At 45.0% G+C, this 26,857-nt stretch overlaps 1 protein-coding gene across 1 annotated transcript in view; it reads right to left on the minus strand.

Annotated features, from left to right (window-relative positions):
- The window catches only part of LOC136570645 (zinc finger protein 135-like), a 174,440-nt gene that overhangs the window by 44,929 nt on the left and 102,654 nt on the right, over nt 1-26,857 (minus strand). The gene's annotated exons all lie outside the window — the stretch shown is intronic.

Consider the following 26,857-nt stretch of genomic DNA (forward strand, 5'->3'; position numbering starts at 1 on the left):
GTCTGGGCCCATCCAACTGTGAACAGGGCAGTTACTTTTTGAGCTGGACTTGGGAAGCAGGACCAAGGGCCTCACCTGTTGTTTTTCCCCCAAGCCAGGATTTGTCAATCCCAATCTTTGTCTGGATGGAGCTGGAGGAGGCTGCGAGGAAAAGGAAGATGGCCTGGGACACTGAGGCAGGCAAGGAGGAAGTCACTGCCCCTTTCCCCCTCTCCTCTGTTTCATGTCTCAGCCCAACATTTCCTCTGGCTGCAGGACAACCCCGCTACCAATGCCGTCCTGCCAGGGATGAACTGGGGGGATCTCCTTCCCCTTCCCTCTGGCACAGAGGCAAATCCCATCCTGTCCTTGTCCACAGCTCCTTCCCCTTCTCATTCTGTCCTTCTTCCTTCCTCATTCCTTCCTCTTCTTTCCTTTCCTTCCCCAGGCACTGAGCTGCAGATGGAGACCAGGGAGAGCAAATCCCTGCTGCAGAACCTCATGGAAAAGGCCGTTTTGAGCAGCTCCATGGCATGGGAATCCAATGGGGAGGATAAGCCCTGGAGATCCCACACAAGGAGGGGTTGCAAACCCAGCCCTGGCAGCTGTGAGGAGGAAAGATGCCCCCTGTGTCCAGAAGGCAGCCAGAGATTGATTCAGAACTCAGAGGTGGTGGAGACAACTCGTGGCTGGCAGAAACCCCACAAGTGCTTGGAATGTGGGAAGGGCTTCAGCCGGAGCTCTGGAGCTCAGATGTGATCTGGCTCCAGGTGATCCACATGGGGAAATGGCCCTACAAGTGTGGGGAGTGTGGGAAGGGCTTTGGGTGGAGCTCCAACCTCATCAATCACTGCAAGATCCACACTGGGGAGAGAACCTATGAGTGTCCCGAGTGTAGGAAGTGGTTTCTGAGCAGCTCCAATCTCATCATAATGAGTCAAGGGATCAGCTGGAAATGTATTTACGAAAATTGAAAACTGTGGTAAGTCGAGGAGCTAACTGGGAGTATAAATGAGATAGTAGAAGATTACATATTTTAGTTAAGATTTTAAAATTAGTTAAGAAGGTAAGTTAGCTAGCAAAAATCACATAGGTTAGTGAAAGAGTAACAAATATATTAGAAAGTAAAGCTCGGAGTGACAGGGATAGATGTAGCAATTGCGGAGGAGCAGAGACCATAGAAATATCTTGCCTTAAGAATAATCAGTTTGGAGAGGCTTGGACCATGACCAGCAGATCAAAAAGTCCTGCAAACTCGCCATGGGTGAAGAGTTTACCATGAGGAAGAGAGCTTTCTTCTTCCCATATGCCCATTCCCTTATTTCAAAATCCCACAGACCCAATTAAGGGAGTACAGTTGCACAGCCATATTAGATATTCAGCTGATTATAATACAAAGTAGGCAGGTAATGATTCTATATTATGCATCCTTAGAAACTGCTTGGATATGTAAAACCTTTTCTGTATAAATAGAGAGCAGGAGTCTGCAACTCCTTGCACATCCATTTGGAAATGATTCCTTATATGTCCAGCACTGCGATAAAATACCCTTCTTTTCAACTTTAATTAGTTGAAGAGTTGTCTGTCTGTGCTTCAGTACATCAGCAGATTCACACTGAGGAGAGGCCCTTCCACTGCCCCGACTGCGGGAAGGGCTTCAGGCGCAACTCCACCCTCGTCACCCACAGGCACATCCACACTGGGGAGAGGCCCAATGAGTGTCCTGTGTGTGGGAAGAGATTCTCCAGAAGCTCTCACTTGGGCCAACACAAATGGAGGCACCATTAAGGGAAGCCCTGCCAGTGTCCCCCATCCCGGTGTCACCCCCTTTTTTCTGCCCTCAGAGCTCCTGAGCCAGTGGCAGCTGCAGCCCCTTCCCGTGGCCTTGCACCTGACTGGGACCTCCTGTGATTGCGCAGGGAGGATTGGGGCTGTGACTGAGCAGGGAGGGTGGGGGCCAGGGAACACTGGGTGCTGTGGGTCTGCCCAGCAACTGGTGAGTCATCAGAACTGCTCTCTCTGATTGGCTGATCCTTGTTCATTGCATTCTCTTGTTGCCTGTGGAGAGGCCTGGGAGTTGAGAGAAGGAATGGGACAAATCCCACCCCGAGCACTGGCACAGGGAGAACAGACCCAGCCTGGGCACAGGGAGTGAATTTATTACCGACCAAATCACATCAGGACAAAGAGAAGGGAAAGGAATCTCTCCAACATCTTCCCCCCACCTAGGGGGATTAATGATGATGGAGAGATGGGGACATCTGAGTTTAGATCAGAAGCCAATTTTATTGAGTATGCCAGGGATTTATATGGGGTTTTACTTGTATGGTAGTTATATAGGGCTCCATTTTTTGTAACAATTTCCCATTGGTTATACATTCTTCAGGACATCAGGTCACCTGGTAACATTATCTTATCACTAAGTTTCACATCTTGTTTCTTGGTCCCCTCTTGCCCAGGGAGCCTTAATCTGTGTCTGTCCCTCCCACAGTTTCTTCTCAATCAGGCCTAAGATATCAGGCCCCTTCATCAGTTCCACTGTACTTTTTGTTTTATTCCCCATACCTCCCCCTATCCATTCAAACAAAAATACACTCTTAAGTGACTTGTCTATTAATTTTGTCACGCACTGTAAAATACAAGGAATAACCATAACAATACATAATACAATGCCTAATACATAGAAGCCTATTTTAACTAAATTTTTTATCCATCCACCAAGTCTCCAATCCCCCAGAAGTTTTCCTAGCCCTGTAAACCCTGATACCACTGGGTAATCTTAACCATTTTCCCAAGGACATAAGTCTGTTAGAGGTTAAACAGGCGCTGGTGTGGTGGTGAGGTCCTATTCACAAGGGTTCTCCGCCAATGTTGGTGTTCAAGGTGAATCTTCAGGTGATGCACTCAAAGATTCTTAAAAACGGCTTCACATTCTTTGCTGGAATCCACTCGGGACCATTCTCTGTGGAGACACAAGCAAAACCTCTACCCCAGGTGGCCTAAGGATAAGGCCCCAATATCTTACCAGATTCTGGATCCTTCACTTCTGCAGGGGTTTCTTTCCTTTTGTTGCAATTGTGAATCATGATTAAAATGTCAAACAATCGGTGGGTTGGGGTCCATCAAAGAACAATTCAAAAAGTTGATCACATAAAGGGCTTTCTGCAGTCTCTTGGCAGGGTTGCCATCTCTGACCCCCCTTTGTGTTGTACCAAGAGATGTTTGAGGGAGCCATGAGCCTGTGACAGATTGGCCTGTTGGGGAATGAGGAATACCTGTTTTGTGCATAATTCCCCAGAAGGCAAAAGAGTTAGCAACTCAACAGGAAATATAAACTGGGCCATTGCCTGTCTTCACTTCAGATGTATACCAAGAGTGGCAAAAGCAGCAGTGAAGTGTCTAGAGACATCGTAAGCTGTTTTCCCTGAATGGGCAGATGCAAAAAGAGCACCAGAAAAGGTATCAATAGAGGAATGAATGTATTTTAAATGACCAAATTCAGAAAAATGGGTAACGTCTGATGCCAGACTTTAAGGCTCTGAAGCCCTCTGGGATTAATACTTCCTGCAATAGAGAGAAAAGAACACCTTTGGCAATCAGGACAAACAGCAATAATTCTTGAAGCTTAGGCTTTACTAATGCCAAAGTGCCAAATCAAAGTGACACCATTTTGGTGAAAAAACAAATGGATCAATTTAGGCTGTTCTATCTCATTAGGCAGAACAGATTGTTGTACAGGCATTGTTAAAAGGCCAGCTTGCCTGTTCCCTTCAGCTAAAAATCTGGGACGGTCTGTATGTGAACAAATATGCATAACAAAGTAAGGAAATGTTCAATTTTCTAAGGAAAAAACAAGGAGCTGCAACCAATAAAATTGTTGTGAATTTTCAACTCTTTCTAAACTGATGCTTTGGTTCTCATCACTATTCCTGCAACATAAGCTGAATCTGTAAGCAGATTAAAAGGAACAGAAAATTTTTGAAAAGCTCTGACAACAGCAGCAAGTTCAACAATTGGGGGGGACCACTCAGATATGGATAAATCTGCTCTCCATTAGACCCACTAGAAGAGGGGTCTCTCCATACTACCACAGATTTCTGAGAGTGACCAGAACCATCTGTGAATACTGTTAAGGCTTGAAGTGGAACCTCACTCCTCTTGGGTTTCTCTGTCAATTGAAAAAAATATAAAAGCTTAAAAAAAGCTTTTAAAAGCTGTTAAAACAACTCATGTTTTGGAGGACGTATTGAGATTTGTCCACTGAATTCAGGAAGGGCCATCTGAAGAACCTCTGATTCCTGAAATATCCAATTCAAATAAAAGGTGGTTAAAGGTAGGAAAAGAGTGGAAAATTCCCCTCCTGCAAGAGAAACGAGTCTCTGTCAAGCCTTAACAACCAGTTGGGCCATCATTTCATGTTGGGTACTGATGGTTTTAGTAATTTGGGGTGTAAGTAAATCCATTCAGTGATAAGCAAAGAGTCTGGTGCATTGGGGTCCCATTGAAACATCAAGGCATGGGCTGTTTTGCTGGATGCAAGATTATTAAAAAGAAAAGCAGCTCAGGTGCCCAGTGTGCAGCTTGTTGGTTTATTATGACATCAGCTGGGCATTGCAGCGCCTGCTGAACTTGAAATGTAAGTTGTCTAGGTGATAAAAGGTCTGAATCTCCTTTTAATCATTCAAACAAAGGACTTTTAGCTTTGTATTTGAATTCCCTAACAAGGAGTGCACCCAGTTGATTGTTCCCAAACATTTTTGTGCATCATGTAAGGTGCAAATATTTGTCTGAATTTGAAGAGCTTGGGGAGAAATTGAAGAGACTCCAATGCACCACCCCAAATACCTCCACGAAGGATGTTTTTGTACCTTTTGGGAGCTATGCAAAGCCCTGCCTGATTTACAGCTTTGGTGACAAGGGCTAACTAAGGCTTTCTCCATGACTTCCTGTTGTTCAGCTGTTACAAAAATATCATCCATAGAATGGTGCAAAAGAACATTAGGCATTTGTTGATGAACAGAATTGAGGACCTGGCTGTAAGGCCTCTGTGTCCTCCCTAGCTGCATTATTTTTCAAAGATCATGGAGTAAGCGCCATTTGCCAGTTTGTTTTTTGATAACAAACATGAGAGAATTCCAAGGATGGTTAGAAAGGACAAAATGCTCTTTCTGGAGTTGTTGTTGGAGCAACTCTGTTAATACACAAAGTTTTTGCAGTGGTAGGGGCCATTGATCCACCCAAACAATTTTCCTTGTTTTCCAGGTTAGTTTTAAAGTGTTGCTCTCCAACGGCCCCCTTTAAAAAGCTGATTGAATCCTAAAGCCCCATTGGGAGAGAACATCCCCCACCACAGTACCATTGGTACTGTTAATACAAACAGTATGATTGAGCACGGTGTCCCTCGGGCCCTTTGATCTGTATCCAGTGGTGGGTTTGACAGCTGTGGCTGCTTCCTCCAATGCCTGAAAGTGCCTGGAGCACTTTAGCAAGGGACCACTGTGAGGGCCATTTGGCTTGAGAGATAACTAACTTCAACCCCTGTGTCTATGAGGCTGTCAAGTGTTATCTTTTGCCCTTTTAATGTCAGGGTACACCAGCATGTGGGGTATTGTTCTAGTATAGGTTGTACCCAACATATTTGGGGTGTTCCAGTAGACCCAAATCCCCTTTTTCACATTATGTCTGTAAAAGGTATGCTCATGGTTTGGGGCAATAAAATCAGTTGAGCTATTCAAGTTCCTTGGGGAACAGTGAAAGGCAGTTGGAGTGTCCAGGCCATGATCATAATCTCATTATCAGAGTCTATAACCCCAAGGAGAACAAAAAGTCCCATCAAAGAGGTGGATGACCAACCTAAAAACAATGCATGCATACGCTGCCTGGATGGTCCTAAAACTCCTGTGGGAAGCAAATGAACTGATGACTTAAGTAACGTTAATGTGATGGAGGTTGCCAGGTCCAGTCCGGTGCTCCCTGCTGTGGATGGTTTTAAATTGGCGATGGTCAGGCAAAGGCTGCTTGTGGCAGCTGGGCAGGGGCTTGCTGTGGTCTGCTCTGAGGCATCAGCTGGGGCATTTGTGTCTGTGCATCGTGCCATCCTGCACTTCAGCTCCTGTTTCCCAATATCAAATACTCTTCAAAATCCACGACTTGGAACATTGTTGATTAGCATAATGCCTTCCATTACGGCACCGAGGGCAAATACTAGGAGCTTTGGATCTGGCCTCCCCCTTTCCAAAGCACTCCTTTTTCAAATGCCCAGATTTCCTGACCCTGAAGCACGTTCAGGGGTCCCCTGGCATAGTCTTCAAAGCTGCAAAGGTGTCACTGTCGAGTCAGTCACAACACAAAGCAGAGACTAGAAGCAGTCTCAGATGGCAACTCTTTATTATCGAACATGGCTGACCTTTTATACACTTTCTAATAGTTTATACTACTTCTACCCTAACTATTGGCCACAATAAATCAACATAACATCATTAGTAATAAGTTACAGTGACTTCAGCTTTCTAAAAATACTTAGTCCAGCTGCAAAGTTCTCTTCTTACCTTTCTTCAGTTCCTCACTCCTCTTGGTGTCCTTGGTTACAGCCTTGGAGAGAGCTCCTTATCAGCTTCTTCTTGCTTCTCAGCTTTCTTCTCACTCCTTTAGCTAACAGGCCTTCTGTTAGCCCCTTCCACAATTCCTCCTTTTTTGTTTTTGAACTGTAAATACAACTGCTATGGATTTTTGCAGGGCCCTTTGCAAAAATCCAAGCAGACAGGAGAAACACAAAACAACAATCACAACCATCAACAAAATTAACATTCCCATTCTTAATACAATCATTCCTGTCCTTCATCTATAAGTGTTTTTAAATTTCTTAACTATTTTATCCTATAAAGTTATATGTCTAATACTCAAACCTTAAACTAGAACCACTCCTAAGTTCTCAAAAGGAGATGCAGGAATACTAGAACAAAAATTCCAAAAACCTGCATTGTTCTGATCAGCAAACCAAAATCATACCCTTTAATTACTATGAATGCACACTGATGAAATACATGTCCTGATATATGGCCTTAGCTAGTGTCATCTGCACATTCTGCTTCAGCTACAGAACATCCATCCTGTCCCTTCCTGTGAGCTCCAGATAAGGTTGAACACAGCGAGGAGGAATCCATCGAGGACCATTATCTGTCAAAACACAAGCACAACCCCTTTCCCAGGTTATTAGTTCCTCTGGACCAGACCACATACCAGTAATTAAATCCTTGACCCATACCTTGACATTTCAACAGAAATCTGGTTGCTTAGAATTCAAAGAGGGAAAATGGTAAAAGATTGGAGATAACTGTGAGTCAGGTAGGGGACGCAAAAAGTTTAACACATAAACAGCTTTCTCTAATCTCACTTGAGGTGACTCCTGTTGCATTCCCCCTTTTTGTTTTTGAACCTGATGTTTAAGAAGACCATGAGCCCTTTCAATGATTGCTTGGCCTGTGGGGACGTGTGGAATGCCTGTTGAATGCTCAATGCCCCAAGCACGAAAGAATGTTTGCATTTTCTGTGAAGCATATGCTAGGCCATTTAACGTTTTACATGACATGGAACACCTAGAATAGAAAAGGCATGATAAAAATGACAAATAACATCACGAGTTTTTTCTCCTGTGAATGCTAAAGCAACCATTGCATGAGAAAAGGTATCAACTGTGACATAAATATACTTAAAGTGACCAAATTCTGGCATTTTAGTAACATCAGTTTGCCATTCCTCTAAAGCAGAAAGACCCCTAGGGTTGGTACCATAATACTGAGTGACACGAGTCATGTGACAGTCAGGACAAGAAGAAAGAATTGATTTTGCTTCACCAGCAGACAATTTAAATTGCTGCTGTAAAGCTTGAGCACTCTGATGAAAAATTTGATGAGATAAAATTGTCTGCTGCAACACATTAGGTACAGTCTTGATTGCAGCAGCAACTACAGAGAATCTTCATAGGCATTGCCTTCAACAAAAAATCCAGGTAATGATGTATGCTACAAATATGCATGATGAAGTAAGGATCTTTTCGAGTGCCAATAACTGTCCATAACTTCACTAACATGATAAACAACGGTTTCTCTTTAATATTATTCAAGACTGCTTGATCTAAATGCTTAACCAAATTGGCAAAATAAATGGAATCAGTAACTATATTTACAGAATCAGGAAATAAAGTAAAAGCCAAAAGAACAGCACAAAGTTCAACCAATTGAGGAGATCTTTGATGAATCTTTGTCTCATATCGGCAGCGATCATCCTTTTTCCAGGCCACAGCTGCTTTTCCCGTTTTCCCGGATCCATCTGTAAAAACTATTATACCTTCCACTGGAACAGGGGAACAAATTTGTTTCCCTTCAAAACGAATTCCTTTGGCCAGTTTTAGAACAGGATGAGAAGACAAATGGTATTTTATTTAGCCTGGAAAACAAGATAAGGCAGATTGCAACTCATTATTTTTTTGAAAGCACCATTCAAAATACCACTGTTGTACAGGTATCACAAAGGTCACAGGGTCATGTCCCAAAATCTTATGACAACGCCTGCGGCCTTTGATGATAATATCTGCAAAAAGCTCATAAAGTCCTGGAGCTGTTTTCCGAGATCTGAAAGATCAAAATATCCATTCCAGAATATGCAGTTGATCTTCCCAATTATCACTCCATTGACACGGTATTCCACATGGTATTTCATGGTCCTTCAAAATAAACAATTTAACACCAACATAGGTATCTATTCTGTTAACAAATTTGTGTGCTAAGGCTAATTCAATTTCTTCTAGGGTCTTTTTTGCTGCTGGAGTAAATTGCCTCTCATCAGTAGAGGAAGTGATGCCTGACAGCAAATCAAACAATGGCTGCATCTGATGATTAGTTATGCCTAAATATGAATGAATCCAACCTATTAAACCAACCAATTTCTGTACATCAGTAGCAGTTTTAACATCAATGTCTCACTTCACAGGTTGAGGAATAACTTGAGTGTTAGTCACCAACATGCCTAGATATTTCCAAGGCATGTGTTCCTGCACTTTCTCTGGGGCAATGATCAGACCAAAAGCTTTCAAATTTGTCACAGCACATTGTTTAAGAGCTGATAACTGTTATCAGATGCCAACAAGATATCATCCATGTAATGATAACAGTAGCAGTTTTTAAATTGCTCCCGCACTTTTGACAAGGCCTGTGCCACAAATCATTGGCAAATAGCTGGCGACTTTTCATGTCTTGGGGAAGTACCCTCCATTGATATCTTTTATTGGGTTCAGCATGATTTATGGAAGGCACAGTAAAAGCACATTTTTCTTTGTCTTGCTCAGCCAATGGAATAGTGAAGAAACAATCTTTCAAACCAATGACAACTATTTGCCATTCCTGTGGAATCATTGTAGGTGTAGGAAGGCCTGGTTGTAAAGCTCCCATTGTTGCCATTACAGCACTTATCTGCCGTAAATCATGTAAAAGTCTCCATTTTCCCAATTTCTTTTTTTATTACAAAAACAGAGGTATTCCAGGGGCTGAATGATTCTTCAATATTTCCTGCTTGAAATTGTTCTGTGACTAATTCTTGCAGGGCAGTAAGCTTTTCGGTAGTAAGGGGCCACTGGCCAACCCAGACAGGTTCATCTGTCAACCATATCAAGGCTACAACTGGACGTTCATTGCCCTGCATCACAGTGGCCCCTATTAAAAATCCGTATTTTAACACCCCATTGAGATAAACAATGTCGTCCCCACAAACTTTGAGGAGCATCGGCAACATAGAGTCTGATGTTAGCTTGTTGGCCATCAGGATGTTTCACATTAATTACAATGGCTGACAAACCACCTGTTGTAGCACCACCCAACCCCAGAAGTCCAAAACTTGCATGAGTGAGAGGCCACGATTGAGGCCAGCAAAGTCATGAGAGTATTGTGACATCTGCTCCAGTATCAATCAAGGTTGTTAATGATATGGTTCCTGGATGACATCCACTGGCAGTGAGGATGCATGTCTTTTCTGGACAGCTCTCCGTTACTTTCTCAGCCCAGAACACTTGAGGTACCCCTGTTGATCCAAAACTTCCTGTGCCGCGACTTCGGTCCACTGTATTCAGAACAGAACTCACAAAAGGTACAATTTGAGCAATGCAAGTTCCTTTCTGAATAGTGACAGGAGGGTCATCAATGGATACCATAGCATGAATCTGTCCTAAATAATCAGCATCAATAAGTCCTAGATGCACATGAATAACTTTTAATTATAGTACTTGATCTTCCTATCAAAAACGCACTCAATCCCCGTTCCATTCAACCATAGGCATTGAGGGGCACTTTGCACATTTCTTTTGTCAGAATGGTTACTGTGTCAGCGGTGGGTATATCAATCCCTGCAGACCCACTTGTTGCCCCTGAGTATTGTTCACAAATGTTTGGCTTTGCAGTGCTGGGGAGGCCCATATTTGCTGCTGTAGTTGTTGGGGTATTTGTTTTCCCACATGCCCATTCGCGCTCTTCTTCCTGTTTCCCTGCAATAGCTGACCATTTGCATGATATTTACTCCTGCATTGTTGAGCATAGTGCCCAAATTTAGCACAGCAATTGCACACAACATTGCTGTTTGCGCTTGGCTTAGATGTTATTTTCTGGGTATTACACTGTGCCATTACTTGCCCTTGCTGTCCACAATTATAGCATTTCGATGAAGGTCTTAGAACTGCAGCAAGAGCTGCTATTTTATGCTCTACTGAACCAACTTTTGAGCAAGCAGTAATCATTTGAGGCAATGTGGGTTCTCCAGGTAAACTGTCAATAATCTTTCTGCAGTCTGAGTTTGCATTTTCTTTAGCCAAATGTATACAGAATTTGTGTCGCAAAGATTCATCATCTCCCTGTTTTTCAATGGCTGCAGCAAGCTCTTCCACAAATTGCAAAAATGGTTCTCTCATCTCTTGTTGTATAGTATCATATCTCTGTTTTGGAGCTGCCATTTCCATTGATTTAATTAAAGCACTCGTGCCAATTTGCTGAGCTTGTGCCAAAATTGAAGGATCCCACCTTGCCTGTGAATCTGGGTTAGCAAAAGGTCCAGTGCCCAGTAGGGCATCAACACCCACAGCATGATGAGGGTCGTGTTGAGGCAACTGCATATTTGTTACAGCTGTCTGCTCAGCCACTCGCCTCCAAGTTTCTTGAAATACACCGTATTGTATTGGCTGGAATGAAATAGTAGCAATATGCATGATGTCATAAGGTGCAAGCATATCTGCATTAATTACACATATTAATTGCATTACCTCTGAGGAATTAATGCCATACTGAGCCACTTTGGATTGGAGATCTTGCACAACCTTCCAGGCAAAGACGTGATGACTGTCATCCTGCCCTCTTCCAGGAGCTGCTTTAAAACCTGGAAAAGCCATAGATAGGGTTATCACAGGCAACATTTGCATTAGCACTGTTCTCCTGAGGTACTCTTGGAGCACCTAATCTTTCTATCATGTCCCAATTCTTTTCTTCAGCTGCTTTCTTCCTAACAAATTCCCAAAACTCCTGAGTGTCCAGGTTTAGAGCAAATTTGGGAGAGAATCCCCCAAAGGAGCTCCAGTAGGAAAGCAGATCCAATCTGCTCTTCTCCCCCCAACTGGTCTGGGAGAAAATACCTCCTTGGAGAAAGGTGGAAAAAACCTGTCTATTAAACAATAAAACCTTAACAATATCAAACAATAAAATCTCTTGCCACTCCAAAAGAAATAACAAACTGAGAAAGTCCCTCCCCGGGTTGCGGCTCAGCTCACTCTGTCTCTGATCAGTCCCTCCGGTGCTGGAAATGTTGCAGGCCAGGCCCGGCCTGGTGGGCCACAGATGCAGCTGCCCGTGCTCCCCTGGGTGTTCAGTCCAGAGCAGGTTTCAAGAGCTCCAAGGAAAAGGGAAAAAAACAAAAGTCCCCACAGTAGAGAACTTCTTTGCCTCAGCTAGCTAAAACTAATTTAAAAGCAAAAGAGAGCTCTGTCCCACTGTTTGTCCATCCGCAGACAACAACAGACAAGGAGCAGAAATGTGGAGGAGTGAGTATGGTGTCTGAAAAAAAACTGCTGCTTCTTCTCTCCCGCTGCTTCACTCTCTGGAACACTCTTAAAGGTGCAAAACTTATTATTCAACATCATATAAGGTGCAAAACTTATTATTCAGCATAACATAATTGGGGATAAAAGCGTCATATAGTCAACCCAGGACACTGAGGCTGTCAAGGAAGCCCAGTTACTTGACGTGTGGGCAAAGTCCATGGGGCAGTAGGGCTACAGCTATTAGAAGGTGACCTGTCAATAGTTCCCGGCCCCAACTCTGATGTTACTGCGGGAGACTCATCACTTGATTCGCTGTCGCTGTCACTGTCAGGTAACGGAGGATACGACCTTGCAGATTGTTCAGGCAGCTCAGAGGGGAGCGAGGGGGCAGATGGCTGGGCTAGAGCAGAGGGAAGCAGGGGGGCAGAAGACTGGGTTTGTCTCTCTGCTAAAGACATTTCAGCTACCTGGTGCAGTGGTGTGGTGTATACAGGCACCATTGCGAGCTGCTGCGCAGCTGTGACATAAAGAGGTTTAGGAGTCTGAGAAGGAGATACTATGGCAGTTTGCCCAGAAGCTTTGGCAGCTGTCCCAGAAGCTTTGGCATCCAGCCCAGAAGCTCTGGCAGCTTTCCTGGAAGCTTTGGTAGCCTGCCTGGTAACTTGCATGGCACTTGCACCTTCTTCAAGGATAGATTCACCAAGTTCCCCATCAGAGGCCCCCTCTGCCTCATCCCCTTCATCAGTTTCTGTTATCAACCCCGATTCTTCATCCACGTCCTGCTCTGTTTGTTCTCACTTGCTTTTCCATTCTTTTAATGCCTCAAAAAGCAATCCCCAGGTAACAGCTAGATCAACAACAGTTTTATCTCCCACTCAGATGACTTCCTACAGTCTGTCCCCGACTTTTTCCCATGCTTTAACACTAAATGCTGTGTCAGGATCAGTGCCAAAATCCTGTGATTTAGCCCACAGCAATATACTACGAAGGGCATAGTCTGAAGTATTAATTCCCTTATTTCTTAACAAAACTTTCCATGTAGCCAAACAGTCTCTTCTTCATTAGATAAATTATTTCCCATTATTACTAGTTGGTGGCTCACCTACTTCCAGGTGTCTTGATAGGAGAAAATCAGGTCTGGACTTCCCTGTGGCTTCCACCCGCCATTCTCAGCTGCACCAACGCCGCCTCCCCAATACGTCCCAGTGAGTCACATTTGCCAGTCGCAAGGACCCCGTTTGGGTCCAGATCAAGTATGTTCTTAAGGGTGTTGAATCACATCGGGGTCACCAGATGTCACTGTCAAGGCAGTCATGACACAAGGCAGAGACCACAAGCAGTCTCAGATGGCAACTCTTTATTATCGAACATGGCTGACCTTTTATACACTTTCTAATTGTTTATACTTCTTCTACCCTAACTATTGGCCACAATAAATCAACATAATATCATTGGTAATAAGTTACAGTGACTTTAACTGACTTTCTAAAAATACTTCATCCAGCTGCAGAGTTCTCTTCTTATCTTTCTTCAATTCCTCACTTCTCTTGGTCTCCTTAGTTACAGCCTTGGAGAGAGCTCCTTATCAACTTCTTGCTTCTTACCTTTCTTCTCACTCCTTTAGCTAACAGACCCGCTGTTGGCCCCTTCCACACAAAGGCATTTGCTATTCCAGCCCCCACAGTAAGGTTCATTAGTAACGGTTGCCCTATGCTGAAGGTACACAGGTGGTTACATGCCTCATTTACAGCAGGGTGGGTTCCTCCTTAGACAAGGACTTCAGAAGTTTTTTACAATTCTCATTAGCATTTTCAGCAGCTAATTTTGAAAGCAACACCTCTCTGGCAATGTCATTCTCAATTTGTCTTTTAAGAGCTTGTTTCAAGCAGCCATTGAATTGCATATAAGGCTCCGCCAGTCCTTGTTTTACATAAGTAAATACTTTTTGGGGGGCTCACAGCATCAGGAACCTTTAAAAATGTGCTATGCACAGCTTCAGTAATACCCTCAAGGGCTTCACTAGGAATGTGGGTTTGCCCAACAGGGTCTGAGTGGCTTCCTTCTCCAGCCAGGTGGTCAATCATGAGGGCTGCAATATTCTGGTTTGCATGTCCCACAAATTTCACAAGCAAAGCTTCGAACCCCTTTTTCTACTGAGCGTCTGTGGAGGCCGGTGGGCCTACAGAACAAAGGCCATTATAGACCTTTGGACAGACAGACAGACCCCAAGTTGGAGAAATCTCCCCTGTTCAGGGCAATTGAGCAGACCCTCTTCCAGGATGCTTTGTTGTATATGCAAATGTACCCAGTTCTACCTCCCTGGTTGTACTGTTGGCCTCTCCCTCCCTTTTTCCTTATATTTATGTCCTTGAATGTTCTCCCTTCCCTGCTTATCCATTGGCCCCATATTGCCTCAGTGTCCCACCCTCTTTACCCTATTGGCTGCCACCCCTTGTCTCCCCTCTGTGCTGCCCTGAGCCCTCAGCCCATTGGCGCTGATGCTCTGCTCTGCCCCTCTTTTCCCCTGTATTTAAACCCAGACCTTCCACTGTTCTTTTTGTCTTTGTCCCTGGACCCCTTTGTGCGTGGCTGGAATAAACCTCCTTCTCTGGTGTCCATACAAAGACCCTTCCCATTTCTTTGTCGTTGGTGATTCTACGAGAGAAGTGTGTGCTGCAGTGATTGTGTGTGTGTGTGCCTGTGCCACCGAGCGGCTTCATTACTGGAGACACTTCTGGAAGGTCACGGCTCTGCTGCCTCTCGCTCCACCACCAACGGGCTTGCGGCTTGCGACAGCTGGCAGCCTGAACAGGGACCTGTTCGGAGCATTCCTGGAGGTGTCTTCAGTAGCTTTTTTGCTACTGAAGTTAAGCCATGTTTGGAGCAGCCAATTCCCAGAGGAGACTCCTAAGTTTTATTGGGGGAATCGCACAGGCGACCAGCAATCTTCTTGAGGCGAGAAGATCGGTTGAAGCTGACGGACAACCTGGAGAGGTTTTGTTGACCCACTGTCATGTGAGTACTATATTTGGGGGTCACCCTTTTTTGTCTTTCCTTTGCCTTCTTTTCCTCTTGGATGTTGGGAGGAAGTGTGGGGATGGGAGCCAAACTGATCCACCCACACAGGGAAGTTTATACCCAAGTTAAAGGAATCCTTGTTGGAGAAAATTTTCATTTTTCAAAGGGAGATTTAAAATGTTTTATTCATTGATTGTTCAAGTATTTTCCTGATGTTATGAGGGAATTCATTCTAATGAGTTCTGGGACCATATAGGGAAAAGGTTCTATGTTCTTTGAGTTAAAGGGGATCTTTCAGTGGGGAAATTTTATCCTTTGGCCTTATTGTTACGTCTGTAGAAAATGCTGGGAAACATTCAGGACCCCTGTTTAACACCCCTTCTCCCTGTTCCTCCCCTCGCATCCCTAAACCCTCTTCCCTGCCTCAGGGAGGATCGGGAGATGGATCCTGCCAGCAGGCGCAGGGTTGCTACCATCACCCTGACATCTCCCAGTGTCCTCTGTCCCCTCTCCAGGGCAGCACTGGCCATGCTGCCTTGGGCTCTCTCCTAACCCTCTTACCAATGCCCATGTACCCAGTTCTACTACCCCCAGCTGTTCTCCCAGATGGTGCCAGGAATGTGGCCAGCCCCTCCATCTTGTCTTCTCCCTCTCCAAGTTTTTCTGCCCTTTCTCCACAAAATGGTGCTGACCCCACAAAGGCGATGGCCATTTTGTCACCTCCCTGTTCTGCCAAAAATGACGCCTCTGACCCTCCTCCCACTTTCTCTATTCCTGTAATCGCGCCCTGCCCCTCCCTTCTGTGTCAGGAAGTGTGTCCATGTTGGGACTTCCCCTCTCTATTGGGAATCCTTCCCCATTGTGCACACCCCATCCCTACACCCTCTTCTCTTGACTCCTCTCCTGATGGTCCCTCCCATTCCCATTCCCACAACACTGGAGTCAGAAGTGGTGATGACAGCGACCAGAAGGAGCCCATATTGGCTTCCACAGCCGCCCACAAACAGGCAGATTCTGGCTGCCCCAAGAGGCCCCATGCAGTCATCAAGTGCCCTCCATCCTCCTCGGAGGATGAAAATAGGGATTCTGCAGACCCGGATTCCAGTCCTGAGTCTGAGGATCACTGGGCCAAGCTGCAGAGGGAAGCCACTGGGAGGGCTCAGAGCTCACCAAAAAGATTGTGGGCTTGCCAATTATATGTAAACACAGCAGAAGGGTGACTGCAATCAATTCCTGGGAGCCGATCCACTATGGGGAATTGAAGGAGCTCTGCAAAGTGGCTAAGGAATATGGTTGGGGGTTGCATTTCTTAAAAAACTTTCTGGAAGCCACCTTCTCTGACCGTGTCTTGGTCATGCATGAAAATAAAAATATCATGAATTGCCTACTCTCCCCATGTCACAATCCGTCCTTACGAACGGGTTTCGTGATTGCTCGTGGATTTGATCTCAGGGTGCAAAAAACCGACACGGCACAGGGGGGTTTGCAGTGATAATCAAAACAAATGCACCTTTATTGAATAACCACAGCCAAATGTGTTGGGGAGGAATTGGGGAAAAAAGGGAAAAATAAGGAAAAGAGGGAGGAAGAGAAAGGAAGGTATATAGCTACCAAACATAGAACAGCCAAGTCCTTTGATGTCCAGCCAATGGAGTTCACCAGGTCACGTCTGGGGAGATCTTGAAATCTCTCGCTAACTCAGAGGTTTTTATTATGATAACTCTATTGAAAATTGTGAGGGAGGGGGGGAAACAGATACAATAAAGAATAGATGTAACAGGTAGTCCATGTTCTCAGCAGTAAACGAGAGCCATTGTCTTCTTGGTCCAGCAGTCACAACCTGCAGGCAAACATCTCACTTTGGTCAGCTTGCCTCCCCCACACACCTGCCCCGGGCTGGGGGTTTCCATCCCAGTCCTTGGAAGGCGCAGAGGGGCCTTTTCACATGGGGGTTTCATGTCTCAGTCCTTGATGGAGAGGCTCCTTACATCTCAGTCTGTCTGTCACGGTGGTTGTAAAACAGGTGAGGATCTTCTGTGAGGGACCACCCAAGACTCAGGAGAAGTCCAGCCAGGCTGAGAGGTGGGACAGCTTCCAAGGCTATTGCTGCAAAAAGGCAAGATGCCCCCTTCTTCTTTCATTGGGCTCAGTGCAGCATACAGCAAACAACACCTGTGAACAATAGCTTAGCACTGTGCTCAGGTCTCAGAGCCGTTGGCACCTAACTTTCTCCAACAGGGCCAGAAACTTCAGACAAGGGTCTTTTCTTCAGTGGTCCCCAATGACGATTGTGAGGCAGATGAGAGAAACTTTGGACAGAGACTCACACCCCGGTCGAGTACATGCTGTGGGAGAGGCAGTAAAAAAGGCATCTCAAATCACTGGTGGACACATATTCAAAAGATGCCAACAAACCAAATTTAACCCTTGAACAAATGGCAGGAGAAGGTGACTTCCAGAAGCCACAAGACCAAGCAAAGGATTTACAAGAAGCTGCACTTGGTGACATCACCACTGCTGCAAAGACATCCCTGCTCCTCACTCTCGACAACACCCTACATACACAGAGCTTCACTAACATTAAACAAGGGCAAGTGAAATTTTCATGAAATTTGTAGACAGACTTAAAGTTGCACTTGAGTGACAAATAGAAGGCCCAGAGGCCAAGAAGGAAGTGCTAAATAAAATGGCCTTGGCAAAGGCAAACAATGAGTGCAAAACGATATTAAGACCCAGAACCTACAATCAACCAGATGGATGAGGCCTGCACCAAATTATCTTCCACTGAACACACCGTGGCAAGGGCAATCTCTAAAGGAGAGGGCCTTTTTAACATCCCAAGATGCTGCAAAATGTTTTAATTGTGGGGAACTGGGCCTTTTTTTGAAGGACTGTCCAGAATACAAAATGCCTAAAGACCAGCAGCCACCAAAGGGGTGCCATTCATCACACTGTATGGATTGCAACAGACATTCTAACAACTGTTCTCAGTTTTGTTATCACCAGTAACCTCACCACCACCAGCACCATTATCAGCCAAAAAACTTCCAACAGACTGCAGGGTGGCCCCGTGTGAAGACAGCAAATGGAAAGCTGTTTCACTGTACCCTCCCCACTATTCTGGAGGTCCAATACGTGGGAAATTCCCGTGGAGCTCTTCATACTCCGAACAACAGACCAGAGTCACCAAGGCTTTCCAGCAAGTTCAGGTCAGGACCTGACACCAACTGGTGAGTGCTTTGTCTATACAATTTGATGACTCTGCTTTCTATCGTATTCCCACCAGAAAATATGGACCCCTAGAGGGCCTGAGGGATGTGCTGGTAATAGGTAATGTATTCATGGACCAAATGAAATACATATTATAGTGGAAGTACAAACTGTTGGGCCAACTGACGAAATCACAGTCACTTTCTGCTGCACAAAACCACCACACTTCCTGCACAGAGAGACTGTGATCGCCCAAGCCTTTTTATTGCCATTAAGCATAGACAATATCCTAGAGCACCCAATGGCATTCTGGGTTGAAATCATGGGCCAAGACAAGCCCCTTATAAAGTGCAGTCAGTTGAATAAAGGTAATAACATCCACCTACAAGGGATGCTGGACACAGGGGCCAACGTTACTATCATTACACAACCTCAATGGCCCCTGAACCAGGAGCTGACTCCTGTCACTGGAGTCATCTCAGTGATTGGAGGAGCTGCCATCTCCATGAGGAGCGAGCGTATTATCACAACAGAGGGACTGGAGGGCCAAACTGCCACCATCAGGCCATTTGTAGTCAGGGCACCCACCACCCTGTGGGCCAGGGACCTGTTGTCCCAGTGGGGAGCTTGACTTGATATTCCACCTCTGTCCCGGGATTTCTATTTGGGGCCACTGCAGAGTGCACCACTCCACAATCACCTGGAAGACTGACGCCCCACCGTGGGTGGATCAGTGGCCACTCTCAACAGAGAAATTACATATCCTTGAGCTTCTTGTGGAGGAGCAGCTCTCCAAGGGCCACATCGTACCTTCCAACAGCCCTTAGAACTGCCCTGTCTTTGTTCTTAAAACACCTGGCAAGGACAGGTGGACACTCCTCCATGATCTTTGTAAAATTAACGAGGTCATTGCAGTCTGGCCTCTCTCCCTTCATGCTTCCCCATGATTGGAGACTGGTGGTCATAGATATCAAAGGCCACTTTTTAAACATCCCTCTCTATCCTCGAGATGCTCCCAGATTCTCTTTTTCCATCCCCTCCCTGAACAGGCACATCTGAAGCGGTACCACTGGCGAGTCCCCCCACAAAGTGAGAAAAACTCACCCTCTGTGCCAGTGGTACATGGACAATGTCTTATCTCCCACCCAAAGGACCTTCCCAGATGCCATCATACTACATTATATGGATGACATTCCATCGTGGTTTGAAAAGACAGGTGTCTGCTAAGGAAGGCAGGAGCTTCCTGTGAAATGGAAAATGTAATCTCCCTCCCTCTGAATTATTATAATTTAAATTAAAAAGCTCTCAAGCAAAGATATGGAATAAGAATAACAGTTCTTTGCTAGGAAATCTAAAAATACAAATGCAATAGTACAAACAAAAAACCCCACTGGCAGAGTCAGAATATGACCTGACACCCTGTGGGTCAGTGTCGTTACAGGGTATGACACAGTATAAAAGTACACGACTCCATCAAATGGGTGCAAGAGAGAAATTTATTAAACCAACGTAGCTTTTATAGTTCTTCCAGATATTTACACCCATCTAACACATATACAATGCCCATTGGCCATAAAAGAGAAACAAAGTGCCTAGTAGGCGACCAGGGAGCCACGTCACTCTGCGAGCCAGCCAGAGTCCATATCTCCCAACTTTCTCTCCTTCCTCTGGTCTCCATGGTAATGACCTTGGTTTTCCTTCAGGAGAGATATAGGGCTTGTCCTTATCTTCAGGAGGCCTTGCTAGCTCACAAGGACAGCACAGAATGTCTTTCCCAAAGGGCAGGATGGTGGTAGCAGTCCAATTAAATGGAGGCTGCTGTGCTCCTGGAGTGACAGGTGGGGTTTTGTTGAAGCAGTGATCCTGTAGAAGGGTGGAGTTTTCCTCTGAAGGTCCAGTGGTGGCGTAGATGGGCCTGGACTTCCTCTGGGAATGCAGTGGAAAAGAAAGCTGCTCCTCTGGGAATCCAGTGGGAAAAGGCTGTCTCTCTTCTTCCAAATGTCAAATTATGTCCAGGTAGGAATACTTGGCTCCTCCCTCTGGCCGGAGCATCTCACAATGGGATGATGAATTTTTTATCAGTCATGCAGTGACACTCAAGGGCCCAATAACAGAAGATATCTCCCAGAGGGGGGATTGTTGAGGAAGAGATAAAGTAAACTGTTGTAAGAGACGGTCCAAAGTTTCCCTTATTTGCCTCACGACCGTCACAAGGACAGAGAGGAAGACCCTGAAGACCCTGGCTGGAGTTCTGGCCTGGTTGGGGTGGATGCTCGCCAAGTGATTGTTTGCAGCTGTGCTTGCTGTGCCCCCACGTTACAACTGCTTCGAGCAGGGGCTGACAGGGAGCGGCTTGCTCTGTACACTTACACCTGCTTCACGATCCCCGCTCATCACAATGGCCCATGAATTTCCCCACCTCTTGGCCAGATGCCACTTGCTTTAGACAAGGTAACTTTGGTGATCCCCCCATAGAAGATCCCTCATCTGCCTCACAAGCGCTGTAAGGGAAGCCTCCTCCCAAGGACTGAGACTGAGACCCTTAAAATTCTAACACAGGGGCACTGGCCTGACTGAAGTGGGATGTTTGCCAAGTGTTGCCTGCAGGTGTGTTTGCGGGGCCAAGACTGGTTTCTCATAGACACCAATCCTGAAAACAATGGGTCTCGATCACCGCTGAGATTGATTTGTCTGGTTTTGGAACATGGACTGTCTTACTCATTTTCAATAGACTAATTCTCCATTGTCTTTTATCTGTTCTCTCCTTGGTGGATGACTATAAAAGACCCCTGAGTTAACCAAAGATTTTGAGATTCTCCCCAACGTGACAAGATGGATCTATTGGCTGGACCACGAGGATTTTGTCTCTCCATTGGTAGCTATTCCCACCCCGGTCTTTTTCTCTCTCCCTCTATCCTTTATCTCCTTTCTAATCTTTCTATCGCATTTGCTGTGGGCACTCAATAAAGGTGCATTTCTTTTGATTAAGACTGAAATCCCCTCTGTGTTGTTTTTGCACTCTGAGATCAGTTAATGAACCATCACAACCCCACTTGTATGAGTGGATCGTGACATTAAATTGCCATCATGAACAGGATACTGACAGACAGGGGTTTGCAGGGTTGTGTGTTGTCTGTAACAGGGGAAGGATGTTTCACTCCAGCTGCACCGAGCCTGACACCCTGAAAGGGGTGAGCGGTTGTCTAAAAAGGAAAGGGAGTGACTCAAATTTCCCACAAATTGCACACGCCGAGGTGAAAAGCACCCCCATACTCAATTGAGGGCTCTGTCTTCAGAATTTCACAACAGATCTCTTAGTGCAAAAAGGGAAACTGTTTTTGTGTATGTGTGAATCTGGACTGTCTGGGAAGTGAAGGGACTACTTGAAGTAACTGAGTAGAACCTCCCAGGCACACTTAGTCTTTTCACCCACCCAGGGAAGCAAGGGAAACACAGCAGAGGCTGTGTGGTTGTGTACCTTAAGTCTACACCTCCCTGTCATGGGTTTGGTCCCTTCACAAAATGACGGAAAACCTCAGCGCAAAAGTTAAAGCTGAATTTTATTCTCTCCTAGCCAAACACAATGCCAAACCTTCTCCCGGAGGAGAAGAACGGGCACAAAGTAATTTATTTAATTTGGAAAATGTTATTGATGGAGTATGTTCCTTACAACATGAAATAACTGTCCATTTAAGCTATAATGGACTCCCTTCAAAGCCTAGTTGAAATTTGGAAAAACAATTAAATGAAGAAAGGAATGAGATCCATCTGTTACGAGCTGCCCTTAGAGAGGAACATGTTAAGAATTCACTGAATGCTGATTCCTCAACACAGGCAGAGGAAAAGAAACTCCTCACATTAAACAGATTTATCTCCATAAGGAACTAGAGGCAGTAAAAAAACTGTGGAGAAAATTGCTGCCCTCATTTGAGACCCCTGGATAAAACAGAATATAATTATATTAATGATGAAGATTTTGAACCACATATCACAACTAAACAAATACCATTCAGCAATACCAAATTGGCTAAGCTGAAGAAAGAATTTGGGCACCTCCCACAAGAATCGGAGACAGAATATGTCTTCCAAGTGTCCCTCACTGGTGGAGATCAAATTAAATTAACTGAACAGGAGGCCAGTGGGTACTGGGGACATGGAGTTTTCTTAACAACAGGAGATAAGCGTGACACATGGTCCCTGACACAATGTGTGCCTTTCTGGGCCGGGGGAATTAATCCTTTGGAAAGGGGAGACCCTTTACCTATAGTCAGTACCCCCGACCAGCTTTTCAAAGGTGCTCACAAAGCCACCTGCCTGCAAATGATTCATGAAAAAGGTTGATTTTCAGTCACCAGTGCAATTACCTGTAAAGCCTGAAATTATGACTCCTTTAATTTGAGGGTTTCCTAAACCTACAGCAATTATTTTACAGAAAACCATAATGGCCTTGGGTCCCATAGAGAGACTAGATAGATTCCTTGGTAACCCCACTGACCAAACTGGATCTACTGATCCTGGTTTCACTCCATACTCCATCCCCTCACAGCCCCCAGCTTCTCAATCTGATTCACCTGCCAGTAGCCGTAAAATTTGGACATGGAGTGAGGTTGCAGTAGATTTGATTAATTACAGTAGATGAGATGGACCTGTAAAAACCCTGGAAGAGAAATCAGAAAAAACAAACGGTGTTTGGTTTATCAGGGGTCCTCACAGTGAAAATTTAGGGAAGGGAAACCAGATCTCTAACTGCCAACGTTGGTGGTTGTTGGAAGTTAAAAGGGGGGTCCCCAGAGAGGTGATGGATGGTTTGCCCCTTGATAAATTACAGAAAATAATAACTAATTGGCACTATCAGAAACCGAATTTATCAGTTCAACCCAGTGCACCCCTCCCTTCTCAGAATCCAGCCAGTGAGCCAAAAGAAACCCTCTCCCAGCCTCTCCCTCAGAATTTAGGATGTGAGCCAAAGCAAACACAGAACCAGAGAAACTAGGCTCTCCATCCCTTATAGGTGAGCGAAGGGCTGGAGCATGGATGTATCTGAGAATGCTCACTAAACATAAATCAGGAGATATACTGATCACAGCTATCACAGGCCTCAAACAGGCACTTGTAACCTTTCTGATTGACACTGGGGCACAAATCTCTGCACTAACAAAAAGGATGCCCAGAAGTGTAGAATTGTTCCAACAAAGAAATAATGTTGTGTTTTAAACATCCTAGGAACTACAGAATCTATGAATGTGGCCTTAATAAAACTCACGCTCCATGGAGAGGAGTGTGGGAAAGACATTCTGTGCTGTCCTTGTGAGCTGTCAGGGCCTCCTGAAGATAAGGAGAAGCCCCATATCTCTCCTGAAGGAACACCATGGTCGTTACCATGGAGACCAGAGGAAGGAGAGAAAGTTGGGAGATATGGACTCTGGCTGGCTCCCAGAGTGTCGCGGCTCCCTGGTCGCCTGCTGGGAACTTTGTTTCTCTTTTATCACCAATGGGCATTGTATATGTGTTAGATGGGTGTAAATATCTGGAAGTACTATAAAAGCTATGTTGGTTTAATAAATTTCTCTCTTGCACCCTTTTGATGGAGTCGTGTATTATTGTACTGTGTTGTGCTCTATAACGACAGAGGAGAATGAATTAGTTCTCAAAATGGTAATTGGGGATATTCCAAACAATTAGGGATGGATATTCTTGCTGGGAGGCAGTGGGAAGATTCTGAGGGATTCCTGTGGTCATTTGGTGTGCCACGTCTTAACGTTAGACTGCTCCAAGCTGCATCCTCCTCACTGTCTAGCAAAATTACTCATGTAAAACAATACCCTCCACCTGGTGGTGCCAAAGAGGGCATCAAACCAGTTATACAGGACTTGTGAGACCAATGAGTGATAGTCAATACCCATTCTCTTTTCAACTTGCCAGTGTGGCCAGTTTGGAAACCCAATGAGAAGTGGAGGCTGACAGTAGACTTCTGCAGGCTTAATGCCAACACAGACCCTCTTACAGCAGCGGTCCCAAATTTGGCTGAATTAATGACATCAATTCAAGAAAAAGCTCACTCAATCATGGCAACTATAGATGTCAAAGACATGTTTTTTATGATACCTACACAGCCAGAAGATATGGACCGTTTTTCCTTCACATGGGAAGGACCGCAATACACTTTCACTAGGCTTCCCCAAGGCTACAAACACTCCCCCACTTTGGCCCACCCTACTTTAGCCCAGGAATTAGAAAAAATACCCAAACCTGATCCTGTAGCTGTTTATCAATACATGATGATATCCTTGTGGGAGGAGATTAAATAGAAGCAGTGGGAGATACCCAACAAAAAATAATCTCCCATTTAGAAAGTCTTGGTTTGCAAATTCCCCCAGAGAAAATTCAAAAGCCTTCTCAGGAAGAGAAGTTTTTGGGAATTTGCTGGAAAGGAGGTATGACATGTATTCCACCTGATATCCTAACCTCTTTAGATCAGATCAAAATGCCTGAATCCAGGAAAGATCTCCTGCAAGCTCTAGGATTATTAGTGCTCTGGAGAAAGCATTCCAGATCTTTCAATAATTGCCAGGCCCCTTTATGACTTGCTGAGGAAAGGGGTGAAATGGGATTGGACTCCTTCTCAGGAGGAAGCATTGCAATTGCTGATTTTTGAAGCAACAGCTCACCAAGCACTGGACCCTGTCCATCCCACAGATCCCTTTCAGCTGGAATGGGGATTTGCCTCCTCAGGGCTGTCAGTACACATTTGGCAGCGGGGTCCTTAGGGTCCGATGCGGCCTCCTGGTTTCTATTCCCATGGTTTCAAAGATACTGAGAAAAGATACACTACCTGGGAAAAAGGATTGTTTGTGGTTAGCTTAGCTTTCATAGAAGTGGAAAAAATTGCACGACAACAACCAATTGCCTTGAGAGGCCCTTTCAAAGTTACTAAGACAGTCACTACTGGGACCCCCCACCCCACCCCCAACACGGTGGCCCAAAGTGCCTCAGTTGCAAACTGGTATGCTCAGATTGAACATTACTGTAACATTTTCTCAATAACAGAAGATGCTGTAAAAAATTTAGCGATCCAAGAAACTGAGAACTTGGGCAGTAGCCATGACAAACCTGCCTCTGTAATTAAAACATCCCCTCCTTTCTCCACCAAACGATCAGAAAATTCTTGGTTCCCTGATGCCTCTGCTAAACGGGAGGGGAAGGTGTGGAGATACAGGGCAGCAGCCCTCCACATTTCCTCTGGTGAACGAATCATTACCGAGGGAGAAGGCAGTGCTCAGGTTGGGGAGCTGAGAGCTGTTTGGAGTGCTTTCCAACATGAGGTACAGAATACCTCTCCTGTCTGCATCTACACGGACTCCTATGCTGTGTATAAAGGATGTACTGAGTGGCTTCCTTTTTGCAGCAAAATTATTGGGAAGTTAACAGAATTCCAGTATGGCAAAAGGAAAAGTGGCAAGAAATTTTGAACATCACAAGCCAAGGGAACTTTGTTGGGGTAGGCAGCCTTTCATCAGACAGATGGAAATCCAGCAGGAGAGTGGAACAATAAAGCTGATGATTTAGAAAGACTAAGTCCCCTGAAAAGGAACAAATTACAGACGACTGGGATCAACTATTAGAATGGCTGCATGTAAAGAGACAGCACACAGGTGCGAAAGATTTGTACAAGGAAGCTCTGGCCCAGCGTTGGCCTGTCACCAAGGAAAGGTGTAAAACATGTGTATCAGCCTGTGAGCAATCGCAGACTGGAGACTGGAGAGACATCCTTTGGAAGATGACCCTCTGCATTTCAGAAAGGGTGAAGGCTTATGGGACGCGTGGCAGGTAGACTATATTGGACCCTTTAAGAAGTCAGGAGTTAAACACTTTGTGCTGGTAGGAGTAGAAATTGTATCTGGGATGGTCCAGGCCAATGCTTTTAAAAGAGCTACAGGAGATAATACTGTTAAAGCATTGCAGGGATGGTTTGGAATTTTCCCAAAACCACAGGAAATTCAATCTGATAATGGGTCCCACTTCACTGCTAGAATTGTACAGGATTTGGCAAAAAATGAAGGAATTAAATGGACTTTTCACACCCCTTAGTACCCTCAAGCTAATGGGATCGTGGAAAGGATCAATGTTCTTTTGAAATGACTTTTGAAACCAGAGGAGGGAAATTGGGATGTTCGGTTATGGGAAGCTGTGAAAAGTGTGAATGACAGATGGGGAGTAAATGGGTGTCCCAAAATCACTGTTTTTTGCCCCATAGCTCCAAGCATAATTGCCTCTCTAGGGAGACCAGATGATTTCAAGATTCCAGCACATTACCCTGGACAACCTGTTATGGTGGACCTCCCTACTGTAGGGGAAGTACCACTAGTGCTAAAAACCCCTCTGAATAAACATGCATGGGTAGCCTCTGATGCTCTAGGGAGAGAGCATTGGATAAATACACACTGGATAATTCCATCATTCTAACTTTTTCTGTCCCTTAGTGGCAGGATTCTGTCGTGTTTACTTTTACAGAAGAACCCTGAGGGTCATGAGGATCATCTGAACCATGATAACACTGGTGATACTTTTCTGCATCCTACC

This window comes from Molothrus aeneus, unplaced genomic scaffold, assembly GCF_037042795.1.
Source record: "Molothrus aeneus isolate 106 unplaced genomic scaffold, BPBGC_Maene_1.0 scaffold_35, whole genome shotgun sequence".
NCBI lineage: Eukaryota > Metazoa > Chordata > Aves > Passeriformes > Icteridae > Molothrus > Molothrus aeneus.